The sequence below is a fragment of the Tachypleus tridentatus genome, chromosome 7 (genome assembly GCF_004210375.1).
Source record: "Tachypleus tridentatus isolate NWPU-2018 chromosome 7, ASM421037v1, whole genome shotgun sequence".
NCBI lineage: Eukaryota > Metazoa > Arthropoda > Merostomata > Xiphosura > Limulidae > Tachypleus > Tachypleus tridentatus.
In genome coordinates, this window is record NC_134831.1 from 80,931,962 (window position 1) to 80,951,249 (window position 19,288).

At 33.3% G+C, this 19,288-nt stretch overlaps 1 long non-coding RNA gene across 1 annotated transcript; it reads left to right on the top strand.

The window, feature by feature from the left end:
* The first annotated feature begins 606 nt into the window (after positions 1–606).
* LOC143258036 (uncharacterized) lies at positions 607–15,759 on the top strand. The gene is made up of 3 exons (XR_013032103.1): positions 607–734; positions 1,038–1,077; positions 15,226–15,759. It is a non-coding gene; the product is annotated as an uncharacterized LOC143258036 (long non-coding RNA).
* The last annotated feature ends 3,529 nt before the right edge of the window (positions 15,760–19,288 follow it).

Genomic DNA, 19,288 nt, shown 5'->3' on the forward strand with positions numbered 1-19,288 from the left:
TGTTTATTTAACCAAAACAAGTGAACAATCGACTTATATTATTTTAAAAGATCCTGATAATTAATAAATAACTTTTAACGATTATCGGACTTAAATTTTAATGAATAATATTTTCTTAAAATCAATGAATCAATATTTCTTGCTGTAGTTTATACTAAAAATAAAAATATATTATGGGATCCTCGACAGTAATTTTAAAAAAAAATGTATGTACACATATTCCTATTGGAAAAAATTAAATATACTCTGAAAAGATAGCTAGATGTGTATTTCCTTTATTTTACCTATTTGATTTCATTTTAAGCAGTTATAAATACATTTGTTTGTTTACTTGTGACTAAACAACCGAAACAAGGTTTTTATCATCGTAAGCCCTCAGTCTTACTGCTAATCCATGATATGTTATGAATATATTGAACATTCATTTTATAAACAATTTATAGATAAACAATTGTGATTAAATACGTGTGAACACTGGGACTTGTGTTGCGGAATGCTGTTCTAAAGTTCAAGAGCGTTTTCGCTGATAAAATAGAAATCAACACAATGTTGATGAAGTTATTAGGCATAATATAAATAAAGGCTACATTATATACTTGAACACGTAAAAACGCGTCATAACCTCATTATTGTTAGGAGGTAAGGCAAGCTGTACAAATCTGATAGTTGTGTCGCATTGAATTATGTGTCGTAATAAGTTCACATGTGTTAGGTTTGATCCCATGCGGTGAAAGGTGATGAACTAGTCTTTACTTTGCAATTTGTAATGTTACTATTATGACATATTATTTTGGTTGTTTCTATGAATCTAACATTTAATTAAAAGTAATTAGTATATTATCACAACTGTATACGTCCTATCTTATAATTTAGTCTTTATTTATTTGTTATTATCTCCAAAAAACCTATTTGATCAAAATTTCGGAAGAGTTGTCCACGTAGTTCGATCTAAAAAGAGTCATATTTTAGATAAGTTATATTTAATTTAAAACTGATGTGTTCTGTATTTTTGAAAATATTCAAGTTTAATTCGACAGATGGCAATGTTTTCGCAACAAAGGACGACCATGTTTAAAGGTAAGAAAATATGTATATATGTATCAATATTTTACTCACATATTTCACCGTTATATCTTTATCTTTATTTGTTATCTTTCAGTACATGCTACTAAAATGTATTTCACCTTTTTTATTTTGTCTCTGTCATGTTTTGTTTTGTAGTTTTTATTCCTTCGAAAGAAATTGTTTTCATTAAATAAATTTACAATTTTTCATATTTTTTCTTAAGGTTTGTTTGTTTGTATGTTTTGAATTTTGCGCAAAGCTACACGAGGGCTATCTATGCTACCCATCCTTAATTTAGCAGTGTAAGACTAGAGGGAAGGCAGCTAGTCATGACCACCCACCGCCAACTCTTGGGCTACTCTTTTACCAACGAATAGTGGGATTGACCGTCACATTATAACGCCCCCACGGCTGAAAAGGCGAGCATGTTCGGTGCGACTGGGATGCGAACCCGCGACCCTCAGATTACGAGTCGAGTGCCTTAACCATCTGGCCATGCCAGGCCCTTTAATAAGGTAATTCGTAAATAAAATAATCTCAGCGAGAACATCCATAGAATAGAAATACCTCTAAAAGGATTATCCAGTGAAACCTAAAGATGTTAAAAAAAACATGTCAGTTTTAAAATTTCTTTTAAAGATATCCAAATTGATGAACAACTTCTAAAGATAATTTCAAAATATTTGGGAAAACAGTCAGAAGAATGTAATGCCTTTAAATTTCAAAAACCTTTAAAGAATTGTTCAGTAAGTTAAAGAAACTTTATTTTGTTCTGTCTCAGGAAAATGTATACATGTATTTTTTTCAGTTCGTGCTTATTTTAAAAAAATAAATTACTTTAATTTTTAAGGAAATAAGTTAACAGAGACGCATCGAAAAACAGTTTAGGCCATTCTGAAAACGATATTAGTTCTATTTAAAAAAAAATTCAAAATCGTTTGATTATGACATATTTCTCTATTTTTTACTTCTATTCCAGAGGTGAACAAAGACATCAGCAAATATACAATTGTTGGATCTAACTATATAAAGAATATAAAACTTTTATTGCACTCAAATCTCACTTCTCTTTCTCGAAATATCAACCTAAAATCTTTTCATTGCAACATAGCCCAAGCAATAATGGTAACAAATCATGAAAGAACATAAATATTTACAGCTTCGTTTCGCACCATCTACGTTACGATCTGACGCTGAATAAAAACCACTGTAAATGGTAAATATGATACACCAAATCGTAAAAAAAATTGTCTATTCAGTAATTTCGTTTAAAGGAATTTATTTACTATTTAGTTACCAAGATATTTTTCATTGGTTATACAAGGCAGAATGTTTTTATTTTATTTAATATATACATTATACTGATTATACTCAACAAAGACCAAGTTTCAAGGATTATAAAGCAAAGATTCTCATTTCAACTCCTATGGTATAAATTGGATAGATTACCAAAACAAAGAAATATAAAACAGTATTTCCATTAACCATAGTCATAGAAATTTCTGCAATTACTACTATGGTTACTTGCCTACACCAGTAAAATAACAAGAGCACCTTCAGTACCATTTTCTGTCAAAGAACCTATTTCACATGCCTCAACTTAATACCTCAGGCTCAGAAGGAATCTCAAGTATTCTTTACATCAATAGGATAACACTTTTTCTTCAACTGCATAAAAAACAACAACAACTGTGGTCTAATAGAGTCGTTACCATCAGATACACAACTGTTTGGGCAAATTAAAAATTTATTTTTAGACAATTTTTAGTATTGTTGTTTATAAGTTTAATAACTTAATTTGACAGCTTGCAGAGAAGATTTTGTTTTTCTTCATGTGTTTTAATTACTTTGTCTGTTTCTTGTTAAATACAAAACTACAAAATGTGCTGTTTGTTATTTACTCACCGTAGGTATCGAAATCCGATTTTTAGAATTATAAACACTCAGAGTTACCGCTAAGACATTTTAATCGTAAGTAATTGTCAGAAACATGACGAAAAACCTAAAAGATCTGGTTTATTGCTACCAGAGCTATATATAAGAAAGAACAAAGGTCATACAAAGTCTTGTGATAAGTATATGTACTTTTTGCCTTCATTCAAAGTAGAAAAAGCAAACAATCTAATAAACAGTCATTTTCCTATTATTTTCTTACTATATAGAATTAGGAGGAAACTATGAAAATCCTTAAGCCTATTTAGTACTTTGACTTTACCAGTATCACTGCATAAACAGTTAAGTAAGCAACAAAATGCTTTTTGCTTCATTACTTTTTTTTGGCAACTTTAGAATCAAAGGTATTTCGGTCATCTAATTTACAGTGTCTAGAATGTAGAACAAAATTATAAGGTAAAGGATAGAACTTGAGAATGTTTATTCTCTGAAGAATTGCTCGGTTTCGTGTGACGAAACCTTTTCTGCTGTGTAATTACGAAATAATTGATTAACTGTTTTGTTTTGTTTTTCTTTGAAAGCCTTACCAAGCCAGTGTTTAATCTCAACGTACTTACCAATTTATAGTACGAGGAAGCTGAATAAATCAAATTTGTGTACGGTAAGTTTTGAAATTAAAATTATTACGTGTGTAACTGCATTCAACCAGTTATAAATAAACTTAAGTATTGCTCCTACTTGCTAAAAATTTTCAAGAACTAAAATATAGACTTAGATAGTCCAAACATAAGTATTAAGATGTAGTTTACATGCTGCATGGTCATAGAAACTTTACGGTGGACATTAAATAGTATTATTGTAAGTAGATTGTTTGTTTGTTTTTAATTTTGCGCAAAGCTACACGAGAGTTGTCTGCGCTAGCCGTCCCCAACTTAACAGTGTAAGGCTAGAGGGAAGACTGCTAGTCATCACCACCCATCGCCAATTCTTGGTCTACTCTTTTACCAACGAATAGTGGAATTGACTGTAACATTATAACGCCCCCACGGCTAAAAGGGCGAGCATGTTTGGTGCGAGGAGATTCGAACCTGCGACCCTCAGATTGAGAGTTATATTTTATAAACGTGACTGAATGTTTTTAAAATATCACTCTATACACTGTGGTTTCTCATTTCCATTTTAGTACGATTATGTAAATGTTCTGTCCACATAACTACACTAAGCTTCAGCAATGATTACTATACTCTTACATCCCAGTGGCACAACGGTATGTACGCGGACTTACACTGCTACAATACGAGTTTCGATACACGTAGTGGGCAGAAAACAAAGAGTCCATGTGTAACTTTGTGCTGAACCTCAAACAAACAATTAATTTACTTCTTAAAGATTGTTGAAAAAGTAAAAAATCTTGTAATGTTAGCACTTATATATTCGATAGTATATTGTTTATTTAAGCCGTATAAGTTATGGAACTGACCTAAAGATCACTTATAAATTTGCATAGAGATTACTCCTTTTAATCCGAGATGAATGAATGTTAAAAAAAAATCACGTTTGAAAAAACTGTTGTTTTTCCAAGCTTTCAGCCTGTTGTTTTAATTTCTAACTGACTCTTTAATTACTAAAAGCTTATAAGAAAAACAGCTATGTATAGAATAATAAAACTATTTAAAGTACCTGAAATTTCGAAATTCTTCAATAGCGTTTTACTACTGATTATGTTAACCATGAAGGTTACACACATAGCCAACATACTGTGTTAGTTATATTATAAAGAAACTGTGTTTTAACACTGTTACTTATTACAAGCTATCTCAAACATTTCTTATGTCACGACTTCAAATAGCCAGAAATTTTAATTTTAATTTAAAAGCTAAGTGAATGTCGATATGTGTCAATTTTTTTTATATTTGCCAACAAGATTGATACACGCAATTTTCTGTCTTAACACCAATATATTTTAATATACAAATAACAATACAATTTATAATAAAGGGGGATATTACAAATAATAATTTATTTACACAAGTTTTACAAACTCACAAAGAATACTGAGCCTGGAACCAAATACCTTTATCGCCAGTTTTCGATGAGCAAATAATAATATTCGAGTTGATATTGCTACATTTCACTTAACGTGTAGCTCTGTTCTTGGCTGGTCTCACGCTTGTTACGAACTGACTTTTCTCCGATGACGATATCTAAAGTCCTCGTAGAAATACTATCATCCGAAGTTAATTTTCTGGAGTTAAACGATTTGTATTGTTCGAAATCTATAAATGTTCGTGATCAAATATTTGTAATTTTCCGATTAATAAACGTTTATCACAGCTATAGCTTCCGAAGCTTACAGTATACCAACTATATATAGTAAGCCAACAGTATTACTAAAACTGTCTCTTGACGAATCGGTTTATAAACTGTAGACGAGGTTCTTGAAGGTTAAATTTGCAACAATATAAAACTTATGTTATTAATTCTTACGCTCAAGAATTTTCTACAGAGTTGGAGAACAGGAGGAACGTTAGCAACACACATTTCAAAATGTAAGTTACATGCATTTCTAACTATATATGAAACTGAAACAAAAGTAGATATTAAAATAAATATATAATGTTCAATCCATTACATAAAACTCAATACTGTCACAACACGTATCATAACAGGAAAAATGAAAACGCATACTAAATACAACAGTTTATAATCGAAGAAAGAAATGCAACATTTTAACAGCATTTTAATTTGGTTTAATACCCTCACATGTATCAGTACACCTTGGTTTAATACCCTCACATGTATCAGTACACCTTGGTTTAATACCCTCACATGTATAAGTACACTTTGGTTTAATACCCTCACATGAATCAGTACACCTTGATACCAATGATACTACTTAAGACCTTTTATAATTCCCACTCAACTGACATCAACGTACGGGAAATGTTACATTTGCAACTTGTCTTATTATACTTGACTGCAGTTTGATTAAATAACTTTGTTACATTTGAAAGTAAAACAACCCCGTTATCTACATTATTTAACAGATAAAAACTTTTCATCGAGAAGTGTGTTTCGCTTATTTTCCTGTTGTTCGATAAACCTATATAGCGCTTTAGGTCCTTTCGATTATACTTCGACCTCCTAAATAATTAACATTACATTGAAATTAGTATTTATAACTTTGCACGTGTGATAGGTTTTCTAAGTGGTAAGTAGAATGATAAGTAATGATAAGTAGAAAATTAAACTTCCTAGCTGATACCAAAAGCGCTCGGTCCCGACGCTGAAGGATACAACATACGCTCCAGTTTAATATTAACACCGGAAGTTGGAACTAAATTAAAGGTAAAGAGATGGGTTCAAGTCTTGATATCAGAAGGCAAAGAAAAGAAGTTTGAAATTATGCTTTTGTGTTTTAAGACTTTATTATATGTTTGTCTTAAATAACGCAGGACTGGAATTTTGTTATTTCTTGTCACTGTGGATATCAAAACTAGATTTTTAGGGTTACACACCCTCAGACTTATTGCTGAGCCACTGGTGAGCAGAGCTTAAAAACAATTATAATATTGTTTTGTAACTAAACTCAAAAACTTATGACAGATAATTTTAGTTTAAGTTTCGTTTAAGGTAAAGTTACTAAGGCTCTCTGCCACCGCCATTAGTTTTGAGCTGCTGGCCAGACGAATATCACTAATTGGCAATGTCCACCGACAGCTCTTGGACTACTCAGTTAGTAATGAAATTGATAGTTACATTATGACGACCCCATAATTGAACATTCGGCTTCAGATTTTAATCCTTTGAACAACAAAGTGGTGGACGAGCATTTTAACCAACAGGGCACCCGACACCTAATCTGAGGGTCGAGGGTTCGAATCTCCGTCATACCAAACATACATGTAAAAAAAATAAAATGATACTGTTTTTAGCCTTGTCGGATTAATTAAAGTGTTTTTTTGAAGACTGAGAAAGAAACAGTGTTGAACATTATTATAAACTGAACCTTCTCGTTTTTTGATCGTGTCCCCTCTCAACAAAATTACTTTCATGTTTTTCATACTGAATTCTAGAACAAATATCACATATCTCTGGTGATTTAGCATAACAAAGGTGATGTTTTACCTATTCCTAGTATGATACAGTCATGCGGAAATGTTCTCATGAAACTAACACAGAAATTGCTGAGGGGGAATACTTTTCACTAGAGGGCTAGAATCTTGACCAGTATGCAATTAATACTCACAAAACGTGCTTCTTTTATTGTAATTTAAGGAACTGACACCAGAGTGCATTAAGAAATTACCATTTTTTTTATAATTATGAAGAAACAATGTAGTTTTGTTAAAATATATCTATGAACAAAGTCTAAGGTTCAACTCGGTATTAAGTTCTTACGTTTTGGGTGTGTTGTAAAATTGATGGTCAATCCTGTAATTCGGTTCAGAGTAGCTTTTTAGGATGTGGCTATTGCTGACTGACGTTCTTCCATCTGTTCAGTTGTCCAAAATCAAAGACAGTTTTCTAAATCTGAGGTATCTCACCTGGCCTTTACCCACGTGTCAGGTAAGGCTACAATATCAAATATCTAATACTATTCAAATTAACAACCTATTTTTTAAATCAAATATACGTGATTGATTCTACGAAACAAACTCTAGGTTTATTTCCGTTTGTTTGCTTTTAAATTTCGCTATCTACGCTAGCCGTCCCTAATTTATCAGTGTAAGACAAGAGGGAAGACTACTAGTCATCACCACCTACCGCCAATTCTTGGGCTACTTCTTTACCAACGAATAATAGAATTTACCGCCATATTATAACGCCCTCACGACTTAAATGGCGAGCATGTTTGGTGCGACGAATATTCGTACCCGCGACCCTCAGACTACGAGGCGAAAACCCTAACCACATGACCGAGCCGGTTTATTTTCAAAGCTTACCTATTTTTGACTCATTTTGATGATGTGATGATGTTGGTTTATTACTTGTCAAGTTCTCTTCCAGTTTCTTCATAACCATATACTTACCTCACTGTCTGTTCGATTTTCTTTTTGTAACTCTTTTATTTATTTATTATTTGCTTTGATGGAATGAGTTTGAATTGGATCCAATAATCGGCGAAACACAACAGGTTCATAGAAATTCCATGATTGCGAGTTTGTTAGAACCAAACGCTTTATTGAATGGTTTTTTGTTTTGTGTGCGTGGGTCTTGGTTTCGACATTTAAGTTCTTGCGCAATTCGGAAAAAGAAAGAACAAAAAAATTGATCAATGGAAAAGGGAATTTTTTTTCCGACATATAAGAGTTGGGCAGCGAAGAGTCTCTTGTTTTAGCGATTGTGAAAAAAATTAAACTAACTAAAGCTTTCAAAGTGTTCATGGTGATACGTTGTTTCATTGAGTCAACAATCCATACGACATAAAAATCAGAAAATTTAAATTCTGAAAAGTCATAGAGTTACTATCGTTACAAAAATATTGTTGCAACAAGCCTATTGCTCCCTCTATAACGTTTGAACAAGAATAAAAAAAGAAATACATCCTTATACGAATAAGTAAGTTTACTGTAAAACACAACATAAACATTCAGTATAATTAACACTAACATTATATCACACAGATTAAACCCAGAAAGCTCTTCCCACACTATTATTACGCTCCATAGTATCAAAGTGGTATGTCTGTCGGCTCAAATTGCTGAAAACCGGGTTTCGATACCTGTGGTGAGCAAAACACAGATAGTCAATTGTGTAGCTTTGTGCTAAATTCCAATGAATCGCTATAATCGTAATATAGAATAACATTTCAGAAAGGGCACTTTCGTACAGAACTTTATCAAGAGTTGATCTACAAAACAAATTAGTTGAAAGAGTTTTATTTCACATCAACATTAAAAAGAAATAGCGTTCAAAAATATCTTTACAATGACAAACTTCAGTTTGTTTTCATCTGAATTATTTTTAGTCTAGTAGTGATTTAAACTTGCAGCACACAGGCAACATTTGTTAAATTTATTTTGACATTAAAAATCACCGAGTCCACAGTTAACTATAAACGAAATACAAAAATACTTTTGTTTGAATATCCCAGAAGTAACTCGGTTTAATATTGTAATGTTGCTTGTTCTTCTTAGGAGTGCGCATGACAACTAGTCAAGAATGGTCTGGCATGGCCAGGTGGTTAATGCATTCCACTCGTAACCTAAGGGTCGCGGGTTCGATCCCCGTCACACCAAATATGCTAATTCTTTCATCCGTGGGGGCGTTTGTAAAATAGTAGCCCAAGAGTTGACGGTGGGTGATGATGACAAGCTGCCTTCCCTCTAGTCTTACACTGCTAAATTAAAGACGGCTAGTGATGATAGCCCTCACGTAGCTTTACGTGAAATTCAAAACAAACAAACTATACTTGTTAAAAAGAAATAACCAAACGTTTCGCGTTAGCTATTTACAATAGGTGGGTGTGGAATTGTTTGGGGAGAATACTTTTCGCTAGTGGGCTAGATTCCTAACCAGTTTGTCATCAATACTCACAAAACCATTTTTCTTTTTTATTGTGGTTTAAGGAACTAACACAAGAGGGCATTGAAAGATGATTATTTTTCTGTAGCTATTAAGAAACAATGTGATCTTGTTAAAATACATGGATGAACATAGTCCAAGATCCAAGCCACTATTATGTCAAAGAAGATAATCAAGTTTTTCAGTTTTATTGTAATGTTGCCCTTTGTTCTTCTTTCTGTGTGCGCATGACTACTTACTAAGAAGAAATAACTAAACGTTTCGTATTAGCTATTTACAATTTTTGTATGTGGAATAATCAACACATGGAAAACAATTGAAACAATTAAATTACTTATTTCATTATCACAAATATAATCTGCTTTCCTGCAAGAGTAAAGCGAGCGCATTATAGCAGAAGCGTTGTTTGAATATTCAGTATAGCTTACAAACATTAATATCTGCGCATTAACAAAGCTAAGCCAAAAATGACCTTCATTCATCGATGAATGAACAACTGCGTTTGTTATATGTTAACATTTAATATATCCTATTTACTTTAAGGGTATTACAAATATTGTATTTTCAAAGTCAATTAAATGAATATATATATCTCATTCAGTTTTGTTTCGATTCTCCTAGGTAGACACAGCAGATAGCCCAATGTGACTTTGATACAAGATAACACACATACATGCACACTCTTTACCAAGGTTAGTTATTCAAAATGTTTAGTAACCTGAAGGTAGCAGATTCGAGTCCCCGTCACACCAAACATGCTCGCCCTTTCAGCCGTGGGGCGTTATAATGTGACAGTCAATCTCACTATTTGTTAGTAAAAGAGTAGCCCAAGAGTTCGCAATTGGTGGTGATGACTAGTTGCCTTCCCTCTAGTCTTATACTGCTAAATTAGGGACGACTAGCACAAATAGCTTTGTGCGAAATGTTTACTTTTTTCATTTTGTTTAAGAATTCCGCCAAAAACAGAACAAGAGATATTGACATACAGCTGTCACACATTTTAAAATAATTTACTATTCAGAAGTCAAATAATCTGCAGTGCTTCCTATTAATTCTTTAATTCCAAGTCTGCATCTGAATAAGAAAGTTCCTCCTTTTGAATGCGCTCGGGTTGTTGGTTTTTTTTATTCATTGCTATCAAGACTTCTTGAACCTACGTGTATTTCTAAGATAATGAGAGTTTGTGGTTTCTGTAGCCTGATCGAATAATGCGATGTAACCATCACTCTTATAACATACTTGTTATCTTAAAATATAGAACAAGTTTCTTTGGCAAAGAGTCGTGATGGACGAAAATTCGTATGCACAAGCTGGTCATGCTAATATTTGTCCACGACCAATCCAAAATATTAGCGACAGAAAGAATGTCATCTGAAGTCACCAAACTAGTAAATTTCTTAAATGTTTACTATTATATGATACGAAGATGGATTCCGCTAGAAATGCTGTGTCCATATATTTCCTATCCCTCTAATAGGTCAGCGGTAAGTTTACAGACCTACAATGTTAAAATCCGAGATTTGAGTCCCCACGTTGGATAGTTCGCATATTATGTGACTTTGTGCTTAACTTCAAACATACAGACAAGGAGTTATATAACCAACAACTACGCATACATTCCGTCGAGGATAAAATTTGGTTTAGTTTATATTAGTTTTCAAACGCAAAACTGCCGTTGTGTTAAACCTTTTTATAATTGAACCGAAAACACGTATGTAAGAAGCATTCTTTTGTGTTTAAAACACTTCCTGCTTTATTCATTTATAGTATATTACACAAGTCAATACTTTGTCATCATTTATCTCACAAAACAGTATTTTGAGAAAACATTTAAATTGTATATACGTCAAATTTTGATATGTGGCTTTTTTGGAATACTTGTCCAGGACTATTATTTCTCGAAAAAATGGTTCTCGGAATTATTCATTTATTGATTTATTGATGATGAAATAACTTAAGTTTTTCATGTTCTAAAAATATTAAAGTAATTTGAAATGATGATGATCAAAATATAATATCTTAACTGCTTTTTAAAAAATCACGCATATTAATTTTATTAGACCAAATAAAAATTTCAAGTAATTAAAGATTATACTGCGATATTAATTCATTTATAACTTTATATCAATTACAATTTTAAAGTTACAAAAACATTTCACAATGTCCCTTTATTAACTTACAAATTCATTAAACTTGGATGACAAATTCAGCCGAAGTTCTAATTAGAAACCATCTATCTAATTGTTTAATTCTCTCTAAATCCCTTCATCAGCAATTTTAAAAATACGGAATACTGGCTTAGCAAAGCAACTGTTTTATAGCAAACTTGAGATAAGAAACTGTTGAAATAAATCGTATTTTTATATTGTATCTGCTGTGATAAAAGTAAGTGGTTGAAAAGCAAACCGCACTGACCGTATTCTAAAATGCCTGTAAAACTAAAATGGTTGCTTGAACGTATGAAGACATTCACTGAAGAAAATAACCCATCCTGTATCGAGATCATCAAGTAATGTAAGATCAAGTCAAACAACGTTTTCAACGCCCTTCTTGTGAAAGAAAACATTTACACAACAGAACATTCAGAACAATGATGGGTTCTCAAACCATATTCAAAGCCATTCAGGAACAACAACCCTCTTCTGGAAAGTCCAACTCTTAAACTATTCTTGTCAAATGAAATGTCAAGATTCGACTGTTACGTTATAATGTACCTAAGGATCCATAATATGAAGAATGCATTTTTTATTTTCATTTTTGTGTGTGTGAGTGGATGAATATGAGGGGTAACGAGACGCGAACATGCAATCTCAGACACTCAGTCCAACACGCTAGTCATCAGTTTGCGCTCGATTCAGAATGAAAGCTATGTCTAGAAAAGCGTCCTCTGTTTCAACATTTAACTTACACCCAACAAGGATATTTCAAAATTGAAGAAGGTTCTCGGGTACATTTCGAAACCAACGGCTGTTTCCATAAGAACGATGTGTCAATGAATTGCAACCACATTAAGTCATTCCACCATGTACCCAGCTCAGTTCCAATTGATTTTAGCTCCTTCGGCCTACTTAAGGGTGCTCTTAGAAGTTGTACACGTAATATATTATCTTATTCATAAGAAGTTCCACAAAAGCAGTGTGAAGCCATTCACGTGATTGTTCTATAACCAAGAGTGTTCTGAAGAAAAATTCAGCTCTGGAGTGATTGTTAAGATCCAAAGGAAGCAGACAGAGCACGATCATTTGGGAACAAAAGGCTTGCATCACCAGCGTATCGGCCTTAATCATTATTTTAAAAGAGTGTGAAATATCCTACTACTCACTTACTTACAACTAAGACCGTAGTGTTAATACTAACACAAAGTAAACAGATATCTTCTACAGCACTAATCGTTTTTTGTTGTTACTGAGAACTACATTAAGTAATTGCACATTTCCCTTTCGAAAACTTCATTAATTAACCGTTTAACTATAACTATCAAAGTAAATACTGAAACGTTTACGTTTAATTTAGTATAAAGGAGGGAAATTAGAAACCATTATGCCTAATATTCGTGATAAAAAAATGACGTTTACACTTTTTTCACATTTCTCTTAATTCGATTTGTCCTTTTTAAATCAAGACATGTAAAAAATATATTTGTCAGATCTATTTCTAGACGGAAGTTGTACACTTTTCTGTTTCGAAATCTGTAATAGACAAATTAAGACGAACATAAAAAAATATGAAGTCTAATGCGATTTTAATTAGGCCTATTGATGTGAATGCCTGTGTTCACTAAATACATTCAATAGATTCACTAACTTGATACCTTTTACTAATCAATAACTTAAGCTTAACGATGAGGATATCTGTTGATTATTCTCACTCAATAAATTCATTAACTTGAAACATTTTAGTAATCAAAACATTATTTTACATAAAGCGTTGTTCATGGTTAAAAGTGTTCTCAAGTATTAAAGTTAAACCTTAAAGGCCCGGCATGGCCAGGTGGTTAAGGCACTCGACCCATAATCCAAAGGTCGCGGGATCTAATCGCCGTCACATCAAACATGTGCGCCCTTTCAGCCGTGGGGCGTTATAATGTGACAGTAAATCCTACTATTCGTTGAAAAAAGAGTAACCCAAGAGTTGGCGGTAGGTGGTGATGACTAGCTGCCTTTTCTCTAGTCTTACACTGCTAAATTAGGAACGGCTAGCGTAGATAGCTCTTGTGTAGCTTTGCGCGAAATTCAAAACAAACCAAACAAACGAAACATTCATTTCTGCTGCTTTGAAACATTCATGATCCAATTACTACTTTAAATACATTTCCAAAACAGCACCTAATTCTTTGCCTATCTTTTACCCGAGGGATTCTCATACGAAACTCAATTATTCAAGAGCTTCGTAAGGAAAGGTTATTTACTTATTTTGAAAATTCTCACAATTCTAAACAAGAGGCATAGGCATTAACCGTCCCTAATTTTGAACTGATAATCTAGAGTAAAGGCAGATAGACAACAAATTCATAGTCAACCTTTTGATCACTTGAGTCGAATTGTGGGATTTGATAAATAAGTACCTAAAAGATGACTGTAGTAGTCTGTGAAATGAACTGAAGACAAATTATTCCGAAGTGAAGTTATAATGAAGGCAAACTTAGCTGAATATGTAGAAATGTCTGAATCCATCCATGTTCATAAAGTTATAATGGTTTAGAGTGAACTGCGCATGCGTATTTTGCATCTAAAGAAGTCAAGAATCCCATAGAAATTGCATTTAGTGTAATGCTCATTTTTTAAGGAAATTATACACAGATTAAGTGTTGTTTGTGTGAGATATTTTGCACATATAAAAAACTGAAGTTGACATCGAAGCCAATCGTCACGTGATGATAACGACATTGTGCCATCGTGTTGCATACTTGTTGTACTGAAAACACTAATGCAAAAACCAGGCAAAGTCCTTCCTAATTGTATGATATTTGTAGCGTTTGATGAATAAATTTGCGAAAAAAAGTCCCAGGCAGACAAACTTGGTGTATTATTTACATTGGTTCACTCTTATCTTCTCTTTAACAATGTATTTTTCTGGAGTTTGTTTTTTTAAATTTCGCGCTAGCTTTCCCTAATTTAGCAGTGTAAAACTAGAGCGAAGGCAGCTAGTCATCACCACCCACCGCCAACTCTTGGGCTACTCTTTTAGCAACGAAAATTGGGACTGATCGTCACATTATAAAGCCCTAAGGCTGAAAGGGCGAGCATGTTTGGTGTGACTGGGATTCGAACTTGCGACCGTAGGATTACGAGTCGAGAGCCTTAGTCTTCTGGCCATGACGGCCCCTTTAATAATGGAACCAAAATATTTAATATAAAACTTAAATTACATTTACTCTTTTAACAATTTAGACGCTTAGTTTTATACTTTCTAATATTTCTCATTCTACATAACTTAACGAAAATGTATTTTTATAATTTTATTGATGCTAATTTTTAATAGACATAAAACTGTTATGAAATGTGTTAATATGAATGAGTCTTTCATTGAAGATACATTAAAAAAAAATCTTATGTTTTCTTGATTAAAATGTAAGGATTTTAACATCTTCTATTGTTTCTTCTAAATCTAAAACCTAAAAAGATGTTTTTAATTGTCAACACTTATATTGTGATATATTGTATATTGTGTCTTAAAATATTATCACCCAGTGGATTTGTTAGTATTCCAAACATTTCGTTATATTTTACTGAAATATAGAGCCCTCGTTGGTTCAGCAACAAGCTCGAGGTCGTGGAGCCTTAATATCGGAGATTTGATCCTTGGGGTTTACAGAAAATCCTTCGTTTCGACGTGGTATTGTTGTTGTGTTCCGAAAGGTTGATTGCACTTAATAATTGCTGTCAACCTTGTTTTCTCCCGACGCTATCTCTGCCAATATATATGACTGATATTGGTTGGAGCTACATTAATATGTATACACTTGAAACACTCGTAGATATTATGTCATTGTTTATATGTGTGCAAATGATGATTTTATTTTAAGTAGAGTTATCTGAAACAAAGTTGTATGAAACTACCCCATACAAAAGTTTAAATCCATGGGTACAGCTCTGATAGTGCAAAAACAGTACAAGTTTAATTGTTATTGCACCGCTAACTATGTATATTCTTGTAAAGCGAAAAAATAATAACACATATATAATAATATAACTTGGTTAGTTTATTTGCCTTTCACCTAAGTAAGTTGCTTTATGGGGGGTATACAGTTTTTAGCGTATTTAGTAAAATGTTAAAATTTCTTTCATACCAGTCACTCCCTCTAACAAATTTCTGTAAACTTCTGTAAGGATTGAAAATGAGTAATTAAAACATTTTATTTAAGGATTCCATATTTAATACATTAGAACTAAAGAAAGATGCCAGAAGAAAAACCCAATAATTGTTTGTTTGTTTTATTTCATTTCGCGCAAAACTACACGAGACCTATTTGCGCAAGCCGTCCCTAATATATCAGCGTAAGACTAAAGGAAGTGCATCTAGTCATCACCACTCACCGCCAACTCTTAGGCTACTCTTTTACCAACGAATAACAACCCAGTGGCACAGCGGTATGTCTGCGGGCTTACGAGTATACTGCTAAAAAACTGGGTTTCGATACTCGTGATGGACGGAGAACAGATAACCCTTTGTAAAGCTTTGTGCTTAATAATAAACAAACAAACCAGCGAATATTGGGATTCACCATGACATTATAACGCCCCAACTGCTAAAAGAGCAAATACGTTTGGTATGACGGGAATTTGAACCAGTGACTCTCGGAGTGCAAACCAAGCGCCCTAGCCACCTGGCCATGCCAGCCCTACACAAGAATTATTTGATATAACAAAAATGGTATTTTTTATAGCTAAGGTACCTGAGCCAATGATTTACATGAAAGATGTAAGTTAACCCGGCAGGGCTAGATAGTTAGGATGCTCGACTCGTAATCTGGGGTTTGCAGGTTTGTATCCCCATAACACCAAACATGCTCGCCCTTTCATTCGTAGGGGCGTTATAATGTGACGGTCAGTCCCACTATTCGTTGGTAAAAGAGTAGCCCAACAGTTGGCTATGGGCGGTGATCACTAGCTGCCTTTCCTCTAGTCTTACACTGCTAAAATAGAGACTGCTAGCGCAGATAGACCTCGTGTCGCTTTGCGCGAAATTCAAAAACAAACAAAACAAGTTTAACTTTTAACTCTGACAGTTTTCATACTGTTAATTTGTCTGAAATGGTTTAATATATTTAGCTTTATTAAATTTAAGATATTTTATTATTTTCTAGCATTGAGACACATTTACACTTAGCGTGCCAAACTTAAAATAGTTATTTATCGTTTAAACTTCAATTAATGTTACAATTTTAGTCCTTCTACTAAGGTAAAATAAAAGAAGGATTGTTGCATTTATTATTTTACTGAGATTATGTTTGTAACAGACCAATAATTTGTCCACTTTTACAGTCTATTGTTATTATAATTGAACCTTGAGAAAGTAATACGTCAGTTTTCATTTTAATCTTCGTTTTTCGAAAACGTCTATAAAAACGTAAATCAAACGCTGTGAAGAGTTATGTTCATTACTTCTTTAACACTCCTACGAAAAGTCGTTTCTAGTCCTGATTTCTCCAAGCCCGTTCCCCTGGCTGTGGTTTCGCTAGATAGTAGATAGGGACAGTGGGAATCTCGTTAATCCATTCATTAATGGATTTAAATGGCAATTTCATTTAAATACAAAATTATTAGCCTAGTATTAATAACCTTTCAAGTTGCTCTGGGGCCTATTAGACCCCACTCTTCGTAGGAGTGTTAACTTAATCAGATCTCTGTCCCTCTTAGCACACATTATTAAAGAGCAAAAAGTGACAAGCTCATAACTCATAACGCGGACTAATGAATGATGAGCTGAAATGTCCAGAATGTCTTCACACATTCAACTTTTTTTTGGTAAATTATAGTCCTATTAATTTTATTTAATTACTATAGTAATTGCTCTTGGTCCTAGTTTTAATGGTTGTTATTACCTGCGTAATGTGGATCTTAAAACCCAAACAATTATCTCGGAGACGTATCGTTACCAAGTACATTTTATTCTTTCAACTGTTGATTCGTTATATGAATGATAATTGAGCTCAAAATACGGTTACGAGTAGCCTCTTAAAGCTTCTCTGGTGCACAGTCCAATAAATGGACATCTACAGGTAAATCAATAAAGTATTTGATCTGGTAATTTTAGCCCTTTGTGAACATGCTGTAACTTAAATGGACAAACAAGAAATCTTATTAAATACTCAGTCACAATTATAGACAAGGACGTTTTGTGGTCCAGAAAATAGGTAGCACACACCTTGTGTATACGTATTGTGAAATGTTTCCTGTCTTCACAAGCAGTATTTTATTGTATATTTTGGATCTTACATGAAAAACAACATAAATTTACATTTTTTTTTAAGAGGTCGCGAGTTTACACTGTGATTGACGTCTGGGTTACACAACTACTGAATTGGGTTCGAATCTGCCTGGCCCGGCATGGCCAAGCGTGTTAAGGCGTGCGACTCGTAATCTGAGGGTCGCGGGTTCGCATCCCGGTCGCGCCAAACATGTCGTCCTTTCAGCCGTGGGGGCGTTATAATGTACGATCAATCCCACTATTCGTTGGTAAAAGAGTAGCCCAAGAGTTGACGGTGGGTGGTGATAACTAGCTGCCTTCCCTCTAGTCTTACACTGCTAAATTAGGGACGGCTAGCACAGATAGCCCTCGAGTAGCTTTGTGCGAAATTAAGAAACAAATCAAATCTGCCAGATACCTCAAAATATTCCTCCCTCTTTCAATTTTGGGTGAGAAAAACGAGTAACAATATTTCATCGTGAATAATGGATGGGTGGTTAGTATACTTCAAATTTAGTGACGTCGTTAGATGGCCTTATAAAAGTATTGTGATGTTAGACCAATTAGTTTAAGCTACATTGTATTTGTTCCCATTTTAAATATTTTTGTATATCAGTAAGTTAAGAAAGACGTATATTTGTTCATTTGTATAAATTACAAACTTTTCAGTTGCATTTGATTGGAAGTTATGCTTTGAAACAAAACAGCAAATAAAATCCATCCACCTTCGCTATAATAAAAAATATTCTATCAGACACGTCCTTTAAGTGATACTTACGTTACATTTAAATAATCAGTTTTTAATTAGAATGTTAATATCTTAATAAACAATTAATTGACTGTAATGAAATGTTATGGAACAGAAATAGTTTAACTTAAATAACTAACTAATTTTAGAAGAGTAATAAAACTTCACATTCTACTCTTGCATTAATAACTTGATATTTGTACAAGTTTGTAATATAGAGAATTATAGAGGGAAAATAAAATAAAACAATGCTTTAGAAACATGTTATAAAACTGACATGGTCTCTCAACGTCTGGTAGTTCAGCAACAAGCTACAGGGTTTATAAAGTTAAAAATCGGATTTCGATACCCACGATAGGCAGAACGTAGATGACCCATTGTGCAGCTTTCAGCTTACCGAAATCAAACAAAACGTAAAATCAACATATACGACTTATTAAATTCAGTTACTACTAACCTTCTCATTTTAATTTATTTAAAAATGAGTATATTTCAGTTACATTTTGCTCTTCTGTGACGCAGCGTCAAGAATGAGCGTTTAGAATGCTTAATAAGAGAGTTTCAATACCAACTGTGGACACACCTCAGATAGCGCTTTGTGTTGTTTTACACTTTACAAAAGACACACAAAAATGGGCACTCTTA